This window comes from Pleurodeles waltl, chromosome 2_2 (genome assembly GCF_031143425.1).
Source record: "Pleurodeles waltl isolate 20211129_DDA chromosome 2_2, aPleWal1.hap1.20221129, whole genome shotgun sequence".
Lineage (NCBI taxonomy): Eukaryota > Metazoa > Chordata > Amphibia > Caudata > Salamandridae > Pleurodeles > Pleurodeles waltl.
This window is the reverse complement of record NC_090439.1, coordinates 663,047,434-663,066,253: the sequence shown is the minus strand read 5'-3', so window position 1 is coordinate 663,066,253 and position 18,820 is coordinate 663,047,434. Positions and strand designations below refer to the sequence as shown.

The 18,820-nt window shown below is 51.7% G+C and overlaps 1 pseudogene; it reads right to left on the bottom strand.

Moving 5' to 3' along the window:
- LOC138276994 (cytochrome P450 7A1-like) overlaps positions 1–18,517 on the bottom strand; it is a 123,517-nt pseudogene extending 105,000 nt beyond the window's left edge.
- Between the last annotated feature and the right edge of the window lie 303 nt (positions 18,518–18,820).

Genomic DNA, 18,820 nt, shown 5'->3' with positions numbered 1-18,820 from the left:
CAGTCCTGTGCACCCCAAATGTTCATGCATTTGTAACAGACATGTCTATGTCCCCCAACAGGCACCACCACCCATGCCGCCCTAACGGACGAGACAAGGAGTGCAGTGCCCCCCATGGAGACAGAGGCACCTCACAAGACACTGGTGAAGGATATCTTAACACTGATGAGCAGGCAGGCCCCTCACAGAGTCCTGGACTGTCACCATGCAGCAGCCCCACCCAGGAAAACACTGTCACCCCTAACACCCAATCAAGACCAGCAGGCCAGGGGAGGCGTGCCCACACCAGTGGACCCAGGGCACAAACAGGTGGAACACAGCAACAGAGGCTGCAGTCTCCCACCTCCAACATTCAGGAAGACGAGGGCCCCAGTACTAGTGGCACGTCCAGACCTGCGCAGGGGACACAGGCACAGAGGGCCAGGGCAAGGTCAAGTGCTCCAGTGGGTCAGGGGGTAGGGCAACTGATAGATGCAGCAGCCCAGGACGTCATTGCAGAGGTATTGGGGGCATACCAACATACCCAAGACCGGTTGGCACAGATTGTAACCACCCTGGAGCAAAGTCAGAAGATGCAGCTGGAACACCACCAACAGGCCATGGAGCAGTGGAAAGAACACAATGCCACAATGGCCACCTTTGCTGGAGCACTGCTGCAGTTGGTCAACAAACCCTTAGACACCCACACCGGACAAGAGGCCCCCACAACAGCCCTGGACAACCAGCAACAGTCGTCCCAAGCAGCTGAAACTGCACAGGAAAAACCCTCCCAGGAATCACAAGGGCCAACCATGTCACCCCAAGTAGCTCCACAGCAGGCGCCGAAACGTAGCCTCAGGCCAAGATATGGCACTGGAAACCCAGCCAAGAACAAGCCCCTACCAACAATTGACACTGCTGCTACTGCCAAGCAACCAACGCACCCATTCACAAACTGCACTTAGCTGAGGGCTAAATGATGAACTACAAATAGGACCCACCTATGAAATCAAACAGGCCTGCCACCAAGTCGGTTTTGAGGACAACCAACCATAACGACTTCCATCACTGTACATAGCACATTTCACTGTATTCCACCAATAAACAGCATATCTCACCTGTAACACTGTCCCCTGTCTTCAATGTTGAACAAAGTGGAGTAATGATGCAACAGGCAGGGATAGACTATATTGTCAAATTGTGCATGCTGCTGGTACAGTGTGTTTCTAAAAAGTCAAGAAGGGGATGCTTATGTTGTCTGTCTGTACCATGCTGAAGAGGTCCATGACTCGCATATCATGACCAATTCCCCCTCGTTGACATGGCACATTTACAGTATCAGTCATTAACCACATATACAGGCTGAAGTCCCAGACAGTCATTGGAAGTAGAGTTGTATGAGTTGGTTTCTGGAATTTACATCTTCCCCTTCCTCATCCTGACCATCACTCTCCTCACCTCTCTGAGGTAACAGATCAGGACCTATAGCACCCTCCACCTCCAAAGGGGGATTGAATGTCTCACTGCCACGTTGTGCAGCATGCAGCAGACCACCACTATCCAACACACCTCATCAGGCCCATAGGCCAGGGAACCCCCAGAGATATGTAGGCACCGAAATCTAGCCTTCATGAGACCTATAGTACGCTCTATCACCCTCCTAGTACGTCCATGGGCCTCATTGAATTTCCTCTCTGCATCCGTCCTGGGATTCCTCACTGGTATCAGGAGCCAACGCAAGTTTGGATAGCCAGAATCACCTAGAGAAATGGTCAATACAGAGTCGTCATTGGTATGTCCTTAGTCTGACAGGCTGTTTTTCAGCAATGTCTCAGTTAGTGACAGGCACACTTACCTATGATCCACCCTCTGTCCTCTTGGAGTTGTTCCATCTTTTGTGGCACACTACTGTTCCTCAAAACAAATGAATCATGGACTCAATCAATCAATCAATCAAAAACATGTGTAGAGCGCGCTACTCACCTGTGAGGGTCTCAAGGCGCTGGAGGGGGAATCAAGGGGGGACGGTGAGGGTCACTGATCGAACAACCATGTCTTGAGGTTCTTTCTGAAGAGCAGGAGGTCTTTGGTTTTGCGAAGGTTGGAGGGGAGGGAGTTCCAGGTTTTGGGGCGAGGTAGGAAAAGGACCTGCCTCCTGTGGTGGGGCGTTGGATGCGGGGGACTGTGGCTAGGTCGAGGTCGGCTGATCGGAGGTTGCGTGTGGGAGTGTGGAAGTTCACTCTTTCGTTGAGGTAGGTTGGGCCGGTGTTGTGGAGGGATTTGTGTGAATGGATGAGGATCTTGAATGTGATTCTCTTGTCTATGGGGAGCCAGTGAAGGGATTTGAAGTGTGGTGAGATTCGTTCATGGCGGGGAGGCCAAGGACGAGGCGTGCAGCTGTTTTCTGGATTCTCTGGAGTTTGCGTTTGAGTTTGAATGTGGTGCCGGCATAGAGGGCGTTAGCGTAGTCCAGTCTGCTGCAGATGAGTGCCCGGGTGACTATCTTCCTGGTTTCATGGGCAATCCATTTGAAGGATTTTTTTAGAGTGCGGAGTGTGTGGACGCAGGAGGAGGTTAGAGCATTGATTTGCTGTGTCATGGAGAGGGAGGGGTCCAGGATGATGCCGAGGTTGCGTGCGTGGTTTGCGGGGGTGGGTGCGGGGCCTAGGGCGGTGGGCCACCAGGAGTCGTCCCATGTGGTTTTGTTGGGGCCGAAGATGATGATCTCGGTTTTGTTTGAGTTGAGCTTGAGGTGGTTAGTGGTCATCCAGTTGGCGGTGTTGAGGAGAGCAGCGTGTAGGTTGGTATTGGCGGTGGTGGGGTTGCGGGTGAGGGAGAGGATGAGTTGGGTGTCATCTGCATAGGAGAGGATAGTGATTCCGTGTGCTCGGAGGATGTTGCCTAGGGGGATCATGTAGATGTTGAAGAGTGTGGGGCTGAGGGAGGACCCTTGGGGGGCTCTGCAGGTGATCTTGGTAGTGTTGGAGTGGAAGGGTGGAACGCGGACTCTCTGGGTCTGGTCGGTGAGGAAGGAGGTGAGCAAGTCTAAGGGTTTGTGGCGAATTCCTATGTTGTGGAGGCGTGTGCGGAGTGTGTAGTGACAGACGGTGTCAAAGGCTGCGGAGAGGTCTAGGAGGATGAGTGCGACGGTCTCGCCTTTGGTCCTGATGTCGTCAGTGCATGCGATGAGGGCGGTTTCCGTGCTGTGGTTCTTGCGGAAGCCGGATTGTGAGGGGTCAAGAGTGTTGTTTGCTTCGAGGAAGTGAGATAGGCGGGTGTTGATTAATTTCTCGGCAGCCTTGGCGGGGAAAGGGAGGAGGGAGATGGGGCGGTAGTTGGAGAGGATCTCCGGGTTGGCTTTTTTTTTTTTAGGAGAGCGGGGATTTCCGCTTGCTTCCAGGGGTCTGGGTAGGTTGTGGAATTGAAAGAGGAGTTGGTTATGTTGTAGAGTATGGGGCCGATGGTTGGGCTAGCTGTGTTGTAGATGCGATGTGGGCAGGGCTTGGAGGGGGATCCAGAGTGGATGGAGTTCATGTTTTTTTCGGTTTCTTCGTGTGTGGTCGGGGTCCAGGTGGAGAGTGTGGTGGGGGGGTCAAGAGTGGGGGTTGGGTTGGGTGAGTGAGGGGTGTGTGTGGTGGGTGTGTGTGGTATGAAGCTGTTGTGGATGTCCAGGATTTTGTGGAGGAAGTGGTTGGAAAGGGCGTCACATAGGGGTTGTGTGTGTGCGGGGTCTATGTTGCTGGCTTTGGTGAAGAGTTCTTTGCTGTTTTGAGAGTTGTTGTCAAGGCGTGTCTTGTAGTGATCTCTTTTGACGGTGCGTATGAGTTGGTGATGGGTGCGAATGGTGGTTTTGAGGGTGGAGAAGTTGGTTGTGGAAGGTTCTAGTCGCCATATTTTCTCAGCTTGGCGGCATTTACGCTTGGAGTCTTGGAGTTCAGGGGTGAACCATGGGGCGTCTTGATTTTGCGGGTTGCGATGTGTTTTCTGAGGGGGGCTAGTGTGTCTGCACAGGTAGTGATCCATTTGGAGAGGTTGTGTGCTCCTGTGTTAGGGTCGTTGGCGTGGGGGGGGTTATGGGCCAGTTGGGAGTTTAGTCATTCTGTGGGGATCTTGTCCCACATGCAGTAGGGTGAGGTGTGTTGATGGTAGTGTGTGGGGGGTTTGGTGAAGGAGAAGTGGACGCAGTGGTGGTCAGTCCAGAGGAGTTCGGTGGTGTGGGTGTAGGCTATGTGTTGGCTTGCGGTGAAAATTGCGTCGAGCGTGTGCCCTGCTGATTACGTGGGTGCGGTGATCAGTTGTTTGAGTCCGAGATTGGTGAGGGAGGTAGAGTTGTGGTCTTGTAGGTTTTCTAAGTGAAAGTTGAAATCACCAAGGAGGATGTAGTCTGTGGAGGTGAGGGCGTGCGAGCTGATGGTGTCGGCGATGGTGTCGCAGAAGGCGGGGCGTGGTCCTGGTGGTCTGTAGATTAGTGTACCTCTGAGGGTGGAGTTGTTGTTAATGTGGATTAGGAAGTGCATGTGTTCTGTGTTGTCGATAGTGTCTTGGGATCTGGTGGTGACTTTGATGGTGTCCCTGTGTAGGATGGCGATGCCACCACCTGGCCTGTTGAGGCGGTCTTTGCGTTGGAGTTTGTATCCCTTGGGGTGGCGATGGCTATGTCGGGTTCTGAGGAGGGGTTGGTCCGGGTTTCTGTGAGGAAGGCAATGTCAGGTGACTGTGTTGTGATGAGGTCCCAGAGTTCTACGGCATGTTTGTGAAGGGAGCGGGTGTTGAGGAGCAGGCAGTTGAGGTGGTTGTGGTGGGTGGCGTTGGTGTGGTGCGTGAGGGTGTTGTTGCGGGGTGTGTTCTGGTTGTAGGCTGGTGTGCGGCTGGGTTGGTTGGTGGGGGCAGAGCGGGTGAGTCTTGCGTTGGGGGTGTTGTGTTTGTTGAAGGTGGGGTCGCTATGGTTGGTGTGTGGTGTGAGGGATGAGGAGCAGGAGAAATGACTGGTGTGGCAGGTGAAGGGGCCATGAGTGTGGGTGGGGCTGGATGGGGTGCACGTGGGGTGGGGGCCTGGGTTGAGAGAGTGGAGGGTGAGGGGGGAGTAGGTGTGTCTGAGAGGGCCAGGGGGACTGACGCTGGGCGCGGTCTTGCGTGGACGGGCTTGCCTTAGGTGCGTCAGCGGCGCGGCCGCGCCGTGGCTGCCATAAGAGGAGGGGAGGTTGGAAGTGGCAGCTGGGAGGAGGGAGGGCTTGATGAATTAGAAGGCTGGGGGGGGTGGGGCCACAGGGGACGCAGCAGCGGGAAAAAGGGAGAGAAAAATACGGAGTGTAGGAGGGGGGAGGCGGGAGGGGCCGCAGGGGATGCAGCAGCGGGAAAAAAAGAAAAACTAAGACGGTGAGGAGGAGGGGGGAGGCGGGAGGGGCCGCAGGGGACGCAGCGGCAGGGAAAAGGGAGATTAAAATACGGAGTGGAGGAGGGGGGAGGCGGGAGGGGCCGCAGCGGCGGGGAAAAGGGAGAGAAAAATACGGAGTGGAGGTGGCGTGGATGGCGGAGCGGGGAGCTACCTGCCTGCAGAAGCAGGGTCAAAGGTTGCTCCCCGTTACCGCGCCGTGGCTGCCATAAGAGGAGGGGAGGGTGGGAGTGGCAGCTGGGAGGAGGGAGGGCTTGACGAGTGAGAAGGCTGGGGGGGTGGGGCCGCAGGGGACACGGCGGCGGGAAAAAGGGAGAGAAAAATACGGAGTGAAGGAGGGGGAAGGTGGGAGGGGCCGCAGCGGACGCAGCGGCGGGAAAAAAGGAAAAACTAAGACGGTGAGGAGGAGGGGGGAGGTGGGAGGGGCCACAGGGTACGCAGCGGCGGGGAAAAGGGAGAGAAATATACGGAGTGGAGGTGGCGCGGATGGCGGAGCGGGGAGCGACCTGCCTGCAGATGCAGGGTCAAAGGTTGCTCCCTGTTACCGCACCGCGGCTGCAATAAGAGGAGGGGAGGGTGGGAGTGGCAGCTGGGAGGAGGAAGGGCTTGACGAATGAGAAGGCTGAGGGGTTGGGGCTGCAGGGTACGCAGCGGTGGGAAAAAGGGAGAGAAAAATACGTAGTGGAGGAGGGGGAGGCGGGAGGGGCCGCAGCGGACGCAGCAGCGGGAAAAAAGCAAAAACTAAGACGGTGAGGAGGAGGGGGAGGTGGGGGGCCGCAGGGGACGCAGCGGCGGGGAAAATGGAGAGAAAAATACGGAGTGGAGGAGGTGGGAGGGGACGCAAGGGACGCAGCGGCAGGGAAAAGGGAGAGAAAAATACGGAGTGGAGGTGGCGCGGATGGCGGAGCGGGGAGCGACCTGCCTGCAGAAACAGGGTCAAAGGTTGCTCTGGTCACATGGGATATGTACTGGTCTGCTGTACATACCAATTGGATGTTCATGGAGTTAAAGTTCTTCCTGTTTCTGTACACCTGTTCACTCACTCTTGGGGGGATGATGGGTATGTGTGTTCCATCGATGGCACCAATAACATGGGGAATGTTTGCAAAGGCATAGAAGTCTGACTTGATGGCAGGGAGCTCAGCACTTTGGGGGAATCGCACATAGGATTGCAGATGTTGTACAAATGCATTTAGAAATCATGTAAGTACCTGGCTGAACATTGGCTGTGAGAAACCAGCACCCATGCCCACTGTCACTTGAAATGAGCCTGTGGCCAGGAAATGGAGTGCGGAGAGCACCTCAGTTGAAATGGCATGCTGATTAAAATTTCCGCGAGTCAGATCAGGATCCAGTAATGCACATAGGTCCTGAATAGTTGCACGTGTGAGTCTGTAAGTGATAATGATCTGACGCTCCACCATGGTCCCCATATCCACAAGTGGTCTGTACACAGAAGGTGCCCTTCCTCACCACAAGGGTCTGTACCTGTGAGGGGTAGGAACAAGGAGTCATGTGCACACATACACAGGCATATTTGCTAAACACATTCACTGCATTCTTCATAGCAGTGTCTGTACAATAACTGCAACCTGACAGATGTACATTGTCACCACTGAGAGGGAACGGAGTAAATCATGTGTGATAATATAATCTATGGATAGAGACATATGTGAATCATATGGCTAGTAGGCCCAGCATTGTGACTAAAATGAATTTCAAGATGCGTGAGTGATGGCAAAATGTCTGCCCACTGTAGTGTTTGTTGTGGAAGTGACCTAAGACCGCTAGCGGTTGACGTCACAGCGTTCGGCGGTGTTTATCGCTGTACGCACCCTCATTGGATGCCAATGGGGAATCTTGGCGTATCATGATCGCCGCCGGCGGTGACGGTACATTCCGCCACGGAACGTATGCGTGTTCGTCATCGTGTGCTCACTAGACTCCCTGATCTTGTGCGGAGAAGTACTCCACTCCGTGTACTGCTGTGGCCTGTCTCTGGCTATGGATGTTCCACCTGGTGCAGGGGAAAGGGCCCCGGCCTTCACCCAGGAAGAACTGGAGAAACTGGTGTAAGGGGTCCTGCCCCTGTACGGCAGAATCCATGGCCGGCCAGAGGTACAGGTGAGTCCGGGTTTGGGGGGTACTGTGTGTGTAATGGATGGAGTGGATTGCTGTGATGTGCGTTCCTGTGAGCCAGGATGGGGCTTGGTGCATGGAATGCTGCGTGCCACTGTCCTGCATGTCTGGGAGTACTGTCTGTCCTATGTCTAACAATCAGCCAGCTATTGCCATTGTGCAGGTGCCTGACCTCTGTGTTTCTTCTCTGTGTCTCCCTACTAGGTCAGCACCCACCAGAAGAGGGCACATTGGCATGCCATCACCAAGGAGGTACGGACCATGGGGGTCTACAACCGGTGGAGCACCCACTGTCGGAAGAGGGGGGAGGACCTGCGGTGCTGGGCGTGGAAGATCAGTGAGGCCCAGCTGGGGAAGTCCTCCCAACGTGGTAGGGGTGCCCGTCGGGCACTGACCCCCTTAATGCGAAGGATCCTGGCGGTGGCGTACCAAGACCTGGATGGGCGCTCGAAGGCTGCACAGCAGTCACAAGGGGGTGAGTACTCACAGCCCATACTTCAGCCTGGAAGGATGAGTGTGTGTGCGAGAGGGTCATGGGGATTAGAGCAGGGTTTTGACTGGTGTCCAGCTACTGTCTGCTCCCCAAATGGTGTAGGGGTGTCCCTGTCAGGTTTCACCTACCTCAGCTTCAATGCAATGACAGGATATGGGTGTAGGTCACTATAATGCTCAGTAGTCAGGGCCATGGTCATGGGCCTAGTGCACGGTGCAGCCTGTTGGGTGTATCTGCTGGGTAGGTGTATGTCTGGCCATTGTGTATCAGCATTCAGCTACTTACAAGTGTCTCTCCTGTTTTGTCTACCCATCCCTGTTCTCTTTTGTGTGTCTGGTACAGCATCAACATCAGGCGAGGGAGCTGAGACACCAGCTAGTGGGGAGACAGTGGCCCACGGATCCTCAGAGACAACGGACGCCCAGGGGACGAGTGGGTGGGAGGGCGAGGGGACTTCCACAGGGGAGGCTACTACCACCGGTGGTACTGACTCTGAAACCTCCTCCGATGGGGGTCCTCCGGCGGTGGCGGATACCAGTGGACAAATCACGACCGTGACATCTTCTGCCACCACCCATACCATCAGTGCCCTCCCTTCTGCTCCCCACCGAGTTGGCCGTGCCCGCCCACCCAGAAAGGTGGGTGCCTCCTTCGCCCCAGGCACCTCCTCCCCTGCCCCAGTCAGCCCTGCTGCCCTCACAGAGGAAGCTACTGACCTCCTGAGAACCATCTCTGTAGGGCAGACAACCATCGTCAATGCCATCCAGGGGCTAGCATCAGAGGTGCAGCAGACTAATGCCTATCCGGATGGCATTCACAGTGCCGTGTCTGCCCTACAGAGATCTTTTCAGGCTCTGGCCTCATCTTGGGCGGCAGCCAGTTTCCCTGGCCATTCCGTTCCCCCCTCCAACCTCCTCTACCCCTTCCAGCACCCCACTCCCTTCACCCGTCCAAGGCACACATTCAGACACACAGTCAAGCACTTCAACACACAAAAAACCCACTTCCAAACATAAGCACCACACCTCCCACCACAAGCATTCACACAGCCAACATACACCTGCACACACAACAACGTCCACTTCCCCCAGTGTGCCCACCTCTTCCGCCTCCCTGTCTGTCCCCTCTACATGCACACCCTCATGCACTGCACAGTCACTCACTGTTACTGCTCCTCTTCCTGCACTCACCACAATAGCAGACAGCCATACATGTACCCCATACACCGCACCTGCACTCACCACCTCCACTGTAGTTGACACATTCAGCACACTCACCCGACTTGCAGACACACACCCAACATACATCCACACTAGCTGTCTGTCTTCTCCCACTGTGTCCACCCCCACCTCCCAAAACACTCACACGCAGCAAGACACCCACCCATCAGACATCCACCACACCACAGCATACTGAGCAGTCACTGTAACCCACTACACGCACACCTACACCCCATACATCAACTCCCTCTGCCTCCACTCCCACGCCTTCATCTACGCCCACCCCACTTGCTCCCAAGAAACTTTTCCTCCCTGTGTAGACCTGTTCGAATCCACTGGCCCACCCCGTCTTTCCTGAAACATGCCCACCTCCTTGCCCTTTACTCACCTTCCACATTGCAGCCCATCCCGGTCCAGCCTTCCCATTCCCATGCCCCTTTTCCAGTGAAGAAGAAGGCCCGCTCTGAGCCTAAGGCATCCAGCTTCACCTGTGCCAAAAAGCCCCCACCCCTTCAAAGGAGAAGCCCTCCCCCCCTCCAACCTCCTCCCGCAAGTTTAAGGCCCACCCCGTTGTAAATTCCCACCCCCACCCCCATTACATGAGGTGTCTGGATCCCCCTATGGTGCCCCATTTTGTGGAGTACCCAGCACTTGTGGGTGTCAGGTGTGGCCAGGGACAATTGAATCCTGTTGGACTGGCCATTGGCCCTGTTTGCTTCATTTAGCTCACTGAGCGAGTTAATAAAGTTTCTGTGTGGCCTGTGTTTGGGCTGCACGCAGTTCCACCCTGGTGTTTGTTTAAATGATTTATGTGTATGGGGCTATTGTATGTCCTATGGCCACGTTGCAGTCGGGTACGTCCCTCTTGGTGTGGGGTGTCTGACTAGTGCTGCTGGGAATGGGTGGGGGGGCTTTCCGGGGTGGGTGTAGTGGGTGGGTATGTAAGTTTGCCCTTTCCTCCCTTGTGTCGTAGGTTGCGGTACTCACCGTCGTCGTCTTCGTCAGCGGTCTCGGTCGTGTAGATATATGGCAAGGAGCAAGGCTGCCATGATCTGCAGCTCTCTGTCCATGGCTGCCGCTGCACGTTTTGTGGCACTCCGGTGAGTGTTTCCTTCTATTTGTTTCATTTTGGCCTGGCTTTGTGTGCAGTGGTTCCCGCCCCGGAACTGGCGGCGGAATGGTGTTCATAATTTGATGGGCGGGTTGGGCCTTTCTGACGCCCTGTGGGCGGACTCTGCTGTCGTCAGCGGGACTACTTTCCTGGCGGTGGGTGGTGCGCGGGATGCAAGAGTTTAGTTTGGTTCATTATTTGGCGGTCCGGACCGCTCCTCTGTTGGCGGTTTCTGCCGCCACCACCGGCGGTGCGGAACGGACCATCATGTTCATAATGAGGGCTAAAGTGTTTCCCCTGGTGGATCACTGAATGGTCGGAGAAAGGGTGCATCAGGAAATGAACACATTTCCCTGCCAACTTGCAAGTGAAGATTTGGCCGTACTTCTTCGGACGGGCCAGGAGAAACTCAAGTGGGTTGGCCCCAAACTGCAAAGCACACCCCAGATATGGAATGACCCCATTCTCAACAGGATGTTCTTTTGGGCGCCTGAAACACAGAATACAAACATTATTTGTAGTTCCAAAATATCTATGATTGACTTCCTATTGACTTGTGATTCACCTAAAGCACATATTTTGCCATGCTAGCTGTACTGATCTCTTTGCACAGTTCATAAGCAAATGTCATTGGAAAAATTTTAAAATAACTGTAAAACTGAATTTCTGCCAATAACGCCTCCATAGGGTAAGGAAATTTCTGGTATAGGATTGTTCACCGGCAGAGAATTGTCCAAATAAGGATTTCCCACTTCCTGAACAATCCACAGATTTTCTGTGCACCCACCTCTAAACCAGCCCCATAGCCTCCAGAGTTATTCTGCTTTCCTACTCCCATTGAATGCAGAGTTTAAAAAAAATATATGTTTCTTTGATTCTCATCACAGCCAGGGGAAGATTTATTTTGGATGTGCTCCTAGCACTGGGAGAAACTCACATGATGGACAATGTGTGTTTACGTCTAACACATATTCACACTTTATATCTGGATTCTGTCTATTCTTCATCCAACAGTACAGCTCTTAACAGGAGGCAGTGGCGCAGCCAGGGTGCCAATAACCGTAATGCACATTTGGTTTACTCCTACATTTAGAGTAGTTATGATTTTTGAAATTTAACAAGGTTTCCAGGAGTACTCCTCAGAAGGGGTAACTGTTGCTGCTTTCTAAAGAGTACTTATGATTTTTTTTTATTCCACTTTTGCATGAGAAGAATTACAGTAAAGAATATATTTATTCAGACCAGTCATTCCTTTTATCGAACCCCTATCATCTTTGGGAGTGTTGCATACCCAACTCCACCATTTACTGCTGACATTGACAAGAGTAATCCTTCAACTGTTATCAGGGTTGCAGTTGGTCAAAACTAATTGAAAATATCCACAAGCAAATTCTGCTCTGGGTGTTCACATACTTTAAAGGTATTCCTACCATGGAATGCCTACATTAGGACCCTTCCAGTAGTTTTAATCATACAAAAATCTCAGTGGTAGTTAATGTTATGAGTGTGATCTTCTTGTGAGTGCTATGCTCCACAGAGTGGACTGGATGCTGTTATCAAGAGGATTAAAATATATTTCATTAGGAACTGTGAAGTTTTTGTTGGCTTTTCAGAGTTCCCTGTGAAATATGTCTTTTGTACCACTCCCTTTTTGTTCAGTATATGTGTACATAGTTTATACATGTGTAAGAAGAAATCACTCGATCTTCTGAGGTTTAGCCCCTGAAGCCGCTGCATGAAACTACAGCAGGAAGTGGTGATTGTCTCTGGCGAGGGCAGGAAGGAGGCTGAGTTCATCTGTCAGACCCTTCAGCCTCTGAAGTTTCCCTGCCTGTGTTTGCCTGCATCTACTTTAGTGGCCCTGGCTGGGGTGGATCTTTGTCACCCAGCTTCCCCTGCACTCAGGAGGGGCCAGACTCCACCAACTTGCTAAGTGTCGGTGGCTTCCTGAAGAAGCAAGATTTGCTGGGCAGGTGCCTGGGCCAAGACTGGGCCAAGACCGGGCCATCTTAGCCCATCATAGTCTGCAAGAGTCTGAGCTGGGCCAACTCTTTTGAATCCCACAAAACAAAGGTACTGCTTGATCTCTCACTCCCCGGATACACCCTTGTCGCTGACTGATCCTGCTGCATTCAGCTCTGACTTTTGTATGGACTCCACTCACATATCTGCCTCTAATGCTCCCTTAGAGGCCTTCAACACAGTACCTCCTGCAGCAGGTGATACTGACAGCCTTTTCCCTGTTCTACGTCCAATACAAAAGTCAAGAGTGCAACTCGCACTAAGCAAACTAGTGTACCAAAAGCACCTAAACCTCTGCAGAATAATCCTCCGCTAGTGACACAGCTGCAGCTTAGAGACTCTTCTTCTTCCCCACCACCTTCTGCTGGGAATATGGAGTCTTTATTGCATGGATCACAATGCCTGGATCATTTTATGGAGGGTTCTATAGAGAGAGTTAAGTATTTAATAAAGTCGGAACTTGCCCCCTTGCTAGCCCGTCTTGATTCAGTGGGGGCTCAACTAGCGGCCTTAAAAAGCTTGTTGCCACCCACACCAGGAGTTAGCATTTCCCTTGCCAGAGAGCCCCCTCAGCTGCCCAATACCAGTCCCAGGCAAGAAATGTATCAACTAATTTACCCCAGACACACCAAGTGCCCCAAGCCTCACATAACAAGATTGATAGGTAAAAATTAGTGGGCGAGTTTCAAACCTTAGGATGGAACAAACAATAGAAGTTCCTGTTAGTAATAAACCACCTAACTATCTTGGTAAATCTATTAATATTTACCATCAATTACCTCCGGAATGAACACCTTATTTAATCAGTTTTAAAGATGTCCTTGAGTTACCACCTCACACCACAAAAGACTACACAGTTCGCAGAATTAAAACAAACTTTTGGCTCAAAATTAATTCTGGCTGCTCACAGGATCTAGCGCATGAAGTTGTGAGGGTGAGGAGAACCTCATGCCTTGGCATTCACTCTAAAGGCTCTCCAGGGGATTGTGTAATAATTAACTTTCAGAATCCTCAATTGATTGAGATGATACTTCAGCGCCTTGCCATGAGGTCACCATCAATGAGTAAAATCAAGGTGCTCCCATCAGGGTACTTTTACAGGCCTGACAGTCCTCTTGGGGTTGCAAATCCAGTGACAAGTATCTTTGCTAAGGCTGGCCAGCTATTTTTATCCTCCCTACTGCAAACAGCTTTGAAGCCCTGTCCCTTCTGGATGGCCAAGATTGACGGTGTCTGGGTATTGTGGGTGTTTCCCCAGAAGGTGAGCTCAACAAGAGAGCCAGCGGGATATTTTGTAATCTGATCCAGCTCCACGTTTGTATACTACAAAGGCAATGGGCATAGCACCCATTGATCTTAATGAAATCCCCCCGTACATCATATACATTCAGAAATTAGGAATATATCTCTTAAATTAGTTGATACAAATTATTTCCGAAACTCTCAATATACTGTCATGGAATATTGCAATGCTAAAGTCTAAACTGTTGGACCCTGATTGGTTTGAACAGATTGATCGATTTCACTTTTGTATGTTCCAGGAAACATGGCTAACACATCCACCTTTTAAATCTGGCTATAAAACCTTTTACACTAACGTCATTACTTCCACATGTGGCTGGGTTTCGGGAAGTCTTGTCATTTGGACCAAAGTAGCTTTAAAATGTACCTACAGAGCTCCTGAGTATTGACTCTCTCAATATCTTAGGGTTGCTATATACTGAAATGACCCAGTCTGTACCTTTTTAATGTTTATCTCAGGCGGAGGTATAGGAATATGAATCCCCTACTCTAACTACTTTGGATAACTATATAAGTACCATCAAAACTAAGGGCATGGTTGTTCTTGGTGGTGACTTTAACATCACATATGAGCCCATATGTGGCTATGATCTTGTTACTGAGGAGGAGGAGGAGGTTTGGGATCCTTCATTAATACCAAGTGGCATGTTCCTGTTCAGTGGCAGCCTCTCAGGTTGCCCTCTTTGCAGTTGCAATTGGTTTGCTTGCTTGCAATGGTAGATCATATTCTGTTAAGCTAGGTCTGCCCACCTTTAAGAGAGGTTTATCCAGAATATAAATTAACTACTTTTTGATTAGGGTCACTATGTCATTATGTGGGATAAAATGGTTGAGTTGACATTAGATGGCAGGGAAGATAGTGATCATTATCCATTACATTTAATGCTCTCAGGATCCCTGGTTAAAGATAGTACTGCCCTCAAAATTCCAACCATAGCACCAATGGTGGGAAATGACTGCAGGTCAATTAAATAACAGTTGATATTGGGAAATACAGAAATCCTAACTGAAATTTACAATGCATTCTCTATAGACATGCCTCCTTCATTCATCTCCCTCATACTGATATCCACATAGATTACATACATAGGGGGTCATTTAAAATGACGGAAGCACCGCCAACAGGCTGGCGGTGCTTCCAAGCAGATTACGACCGCGGTGGAAGCGCCGCGGTCGCACCGCCGGGGCCGGCGGTATTCCACCACTTTTGCCCCGGCGGTGATAATCCGCCAGCCCCATCGGGGATCTCCAAATTGCCGTGGCGGGGGTGTGGCCGCAGTGGCGGGCGCACGGCGGCCAGATCTTGGCGGGCGGCTGGCTGGTATTTTAAAAATGCTTTTAACTAAATCACCTGCAAAGAACTCATGTGCACCTTGATCTAAATTTAATCAGAGCAATCCATGGTACACGAAGGACTGTAGCAGAGCGAAAAACGCCCTAATAAAAGCAATAAAGTCTAACTCTCCAGATGAAGTATGTTTAGCCAGAACCCAGTACAAGAAAGTACTAATATCAGCCCAGCGGAACTGGAATGACTCAAACTGGAGCGAGTAAGTAGAGGCAACAAGGTCAGGTGACAACAGGACCTTTTGGAAAATCATAACTCATGTGAGTAAATATCCAGAATCACAGATCCAAATGATTGGGTGGGACATTTTTCCAAGCTGTACACAAATAGTACTGATGATTATTACCCACTTTCTATATCCTACTCTAACCGTGAAAGTAATTCTCTAACAGAGACTATGGCCTTCATTACAACCCTGGCGGTTGGTGTTAAAGTGGCGGTAATACCACCAACAGGCTGGCAGTAACTACTGCCAAATTATGACCATGACAGAAAGATCTCCAAAAGACAGCCAATGTACCACACCGTCCTTCAGGGCTGAAACAACAGCCACCACAGCAGTAGCCACCTACAGCCAGGCGGAAGTCAATGTTCCACCCACCATATTAAGACACTGCAAACCGCCACCTTTTCCGGGGCGGTACCAATGACATCAAAAGACTGGCAGAAACTGAGCTCAGAAGGGAAAGGACTCACCATTGGAGACACAGGGAACAACCACGCTGCCATGGAGCCTGAACTGCATGTCTTCCCCATGATCTTCTACTTTCTGCTCCACCACGACGAACACCAACGCCGGCGAAGACGACGGTGAGTACAGCCGCCTAGCACACAAGGGAGGGAGGGAGGAAAAAGAGAGTGACACACACACGCACCACACACACCCTCAACACCATATGCAGTCAGCTGCATTACAAAAACAATTTTACCCCGCAAAAAGTGAATGTAATGGGATCAACACAGCATAAAAATTAAGTTAAGTTAAGCAAGATAATAGATATATACATATGTACACAAAAAGGGACACAGCCCAGTCCACACTGTTCGTAGGCCACATGGCCACAGGCCAAAATCCAAGGCTATACGTCACCTGCTTCAACACGGAGAGAACACTGCATGGCATCAGTTGGTAAATAGGCAGGCACCTCAGGGGGCCATGGGACGGGGGGCACCTCAGCCAGGAGATGGAACAAGACCACTGGTTCTGGAGGGGGCAACGCGGCCTGTGCTTGGTCCTGGGGAGTGCAAGGCCACAGTTTCTTGAGCGGGTGACCTGCCCACTTGCACTGGAGGGGGCAAAATGCCCTGTGCTTGGTCCTGGGGCGTGCAAGGCCACAGTCTCTTGAGTGGGTGACTTGCCCACTTGCTCTGGAGGGGGCAACATGCCCTGTGCTTGGTCCTGGGGAGTGCAGGGCCACAGTTTCTTGAGTGGGTGACTTGCCCACTGGTTCTGGAGGGGGCATTGTGCCCTGTGCTCTTGATCCTTGGGAGTGTTGGGCATGTGGGTGTCTTACCCACTGGTTCTAGAGGGGGCCTCATGCCCTGTGCTCTTGATCCTGGGGAGTGTAGGAAAGTAGTCTCTTTCTAGCATGGTTACCCCCACTTTTGGCCTGTCTGTCAGTGTGTTTTTACTGTGTCACTGGGATCCTGCTAGCCAGGACCCCAGTGCTCATAGATAAAAACCTATATGTCAGTGTGTTTTGCCTGTCTTACTGGGATCCTGATAGCCAGGCCCCAGTGCTCATAGTTTGTGGCCTACTGTGTATGCCTGTGGAGTGCCTAACTGTGTCACTGAGGCTCTGCTAATCAGAACCTCAGTGCTTATGCTCTCTCCGCTTTTAAATTTGTCACAGTAGGCCAGTGACTACATTTACCAATTTCAATTGGCATACTGGACCCCTTATAAGTCCCTAGTATATGGTACCTAGGTACCCAGGGCATTGGGGTTCCAGGAGATCCATATGGGCTGCAGCATTTCTTTTGCCACCAGTAGGGAGTTCAGACAAACCCTTGCACAGACCTGCCATTGCAGCCTGCGTGAAATAACGCACATGTAATTTCACAGACATTTTCACTGCACTTAAGAAACTTATAAGTCACCTATATGTCTAACATTCACTTGCTGAAGGTTAGGTGCAAAGTTACTACGTGTGAGGGCACCCTTGCACTAGCAAAGGTGCCCCCACATAGTTCAGGGCCATTTCCCCGGTCTTTGTGAGTGCGGGGATGCCATTACACGTGTGCACTACATATAGGTCACTTGGTAACTGCGAATATGGCCATGTAACCTGTCTAAGATCATGGAATTGTCCCCCCCATTCCAAATCTGGTATTGGGGAGCCAATTCCATGCATCCTGGGGATTCCACCATGGACCCCCAGCATGCCAAACCAGCTCTCTGAGGCTTGCACTGCAGCTACAGCTCTTGCCACCTCACAGACAGGGTTCTGCCCTTCTGGGGTCTGGGTAGCCCAGTCCCAGGAAGACAGAACAAAGCATTTCCTCTGAGAGCAGGGTGTTACACCCTCTCCCTTTGGAAATAGGTATTACAGGCTGGGGAGGGGTGGCCTCCCCTAGCCTCTGGAAATGCTTTGAAGGTCACAGATGATGCCCTCCTTGCATAAACCAATCAACACGGGTTCAGGGACCCCTTCTCCCCTGCTCTGGTGGGAAACTGGACATAGGAAAGGGGAGTGACCACTCCCCTGTCCATCACCACCCATGGGGTGGTGCCCAGAGCTCCTCCAGTGTGTCTCAGACTTCAGCCATCTTGCTTTGCAAGGTGTGGGGGCACTCTGGAGGCCTCTGAGTGGCCAGTGCCAGCAGGTGTCGTCAGAGACCCCTCGTGATAGGTCCTTAGCTAATAAGGTAGCCAATCCTCCTCTGAGGGCTATTTGGGGTCTCTCCTGTGGGTTCTCTTCAGATTCTGCTTGCAAGTTTCCTCTGCAACAACTTCAGACTCTGCTGACCTCGGATCAACCACAGCCTACTCCAAGAAACGCTGTAACTGCAACAAAGTGTCTACAAGAGACACTTTTCTTCAGCAACCTCAGCTCCAAGTCAGCAACTGCAACAGTTTCCATGGTGTGCATGCTCTGGGGACTCTCTGTCTTCATCCTGCACCAGAAGGACCGAAGAAATCTCTTGTGGAGTGACGGAGTCACTTCCCTGCTCGATGCAGGCACCTTCCAAGATGACATCCAGTACCCTGGGAGTCCTCTCACAATGATGAGCATGCTCTTAAAGACACAGAGGGTGGACTTCATCCACATAGATTGTCCTGATGTCATGCTGACACAATTTGGAGTAGGTAAGACCTTGCCTTCCCTGAGAACGAGGGTACCACTGTGTACTGTGTCTTCTTCACCTCCTGAGGCCTCTGTGCACTCTTTGCAAAATTCCTTCATGCATAGTCTGGCCCAGGTCCCCAGCACTCCACCCTGCGACGCTCAACTCACTGAGTTGTTCTCCGGCAGCGTAGGACCTTCTTTTGTTGTGCTGTATCAACCATGTTTTGGACCTCCTTTGAACCCAGATCCTGTGGCTTCTGGGGTGCTGCCTGGCATCCTGAGGGCTCTCTAAAGTGCTGCGAGCCCCCTCTTCCAGAGTTGAGGCCCCCAGGTCCCTACTGGGTCCTTCCAGTGCCGTTCTGATGAAAAACACACTTTTGTCATAGCCAAGGCTTGTTGGCATCTTCCAACACGAAATCTCATCTGCAACGATCTTCACGCTGTGAGACATCTTTTGCATCATGCAGGAACTCGCTGGCAACTTCCTAGGGTGCATTTCTGCAGTCTTCAACTAACCAGGGACT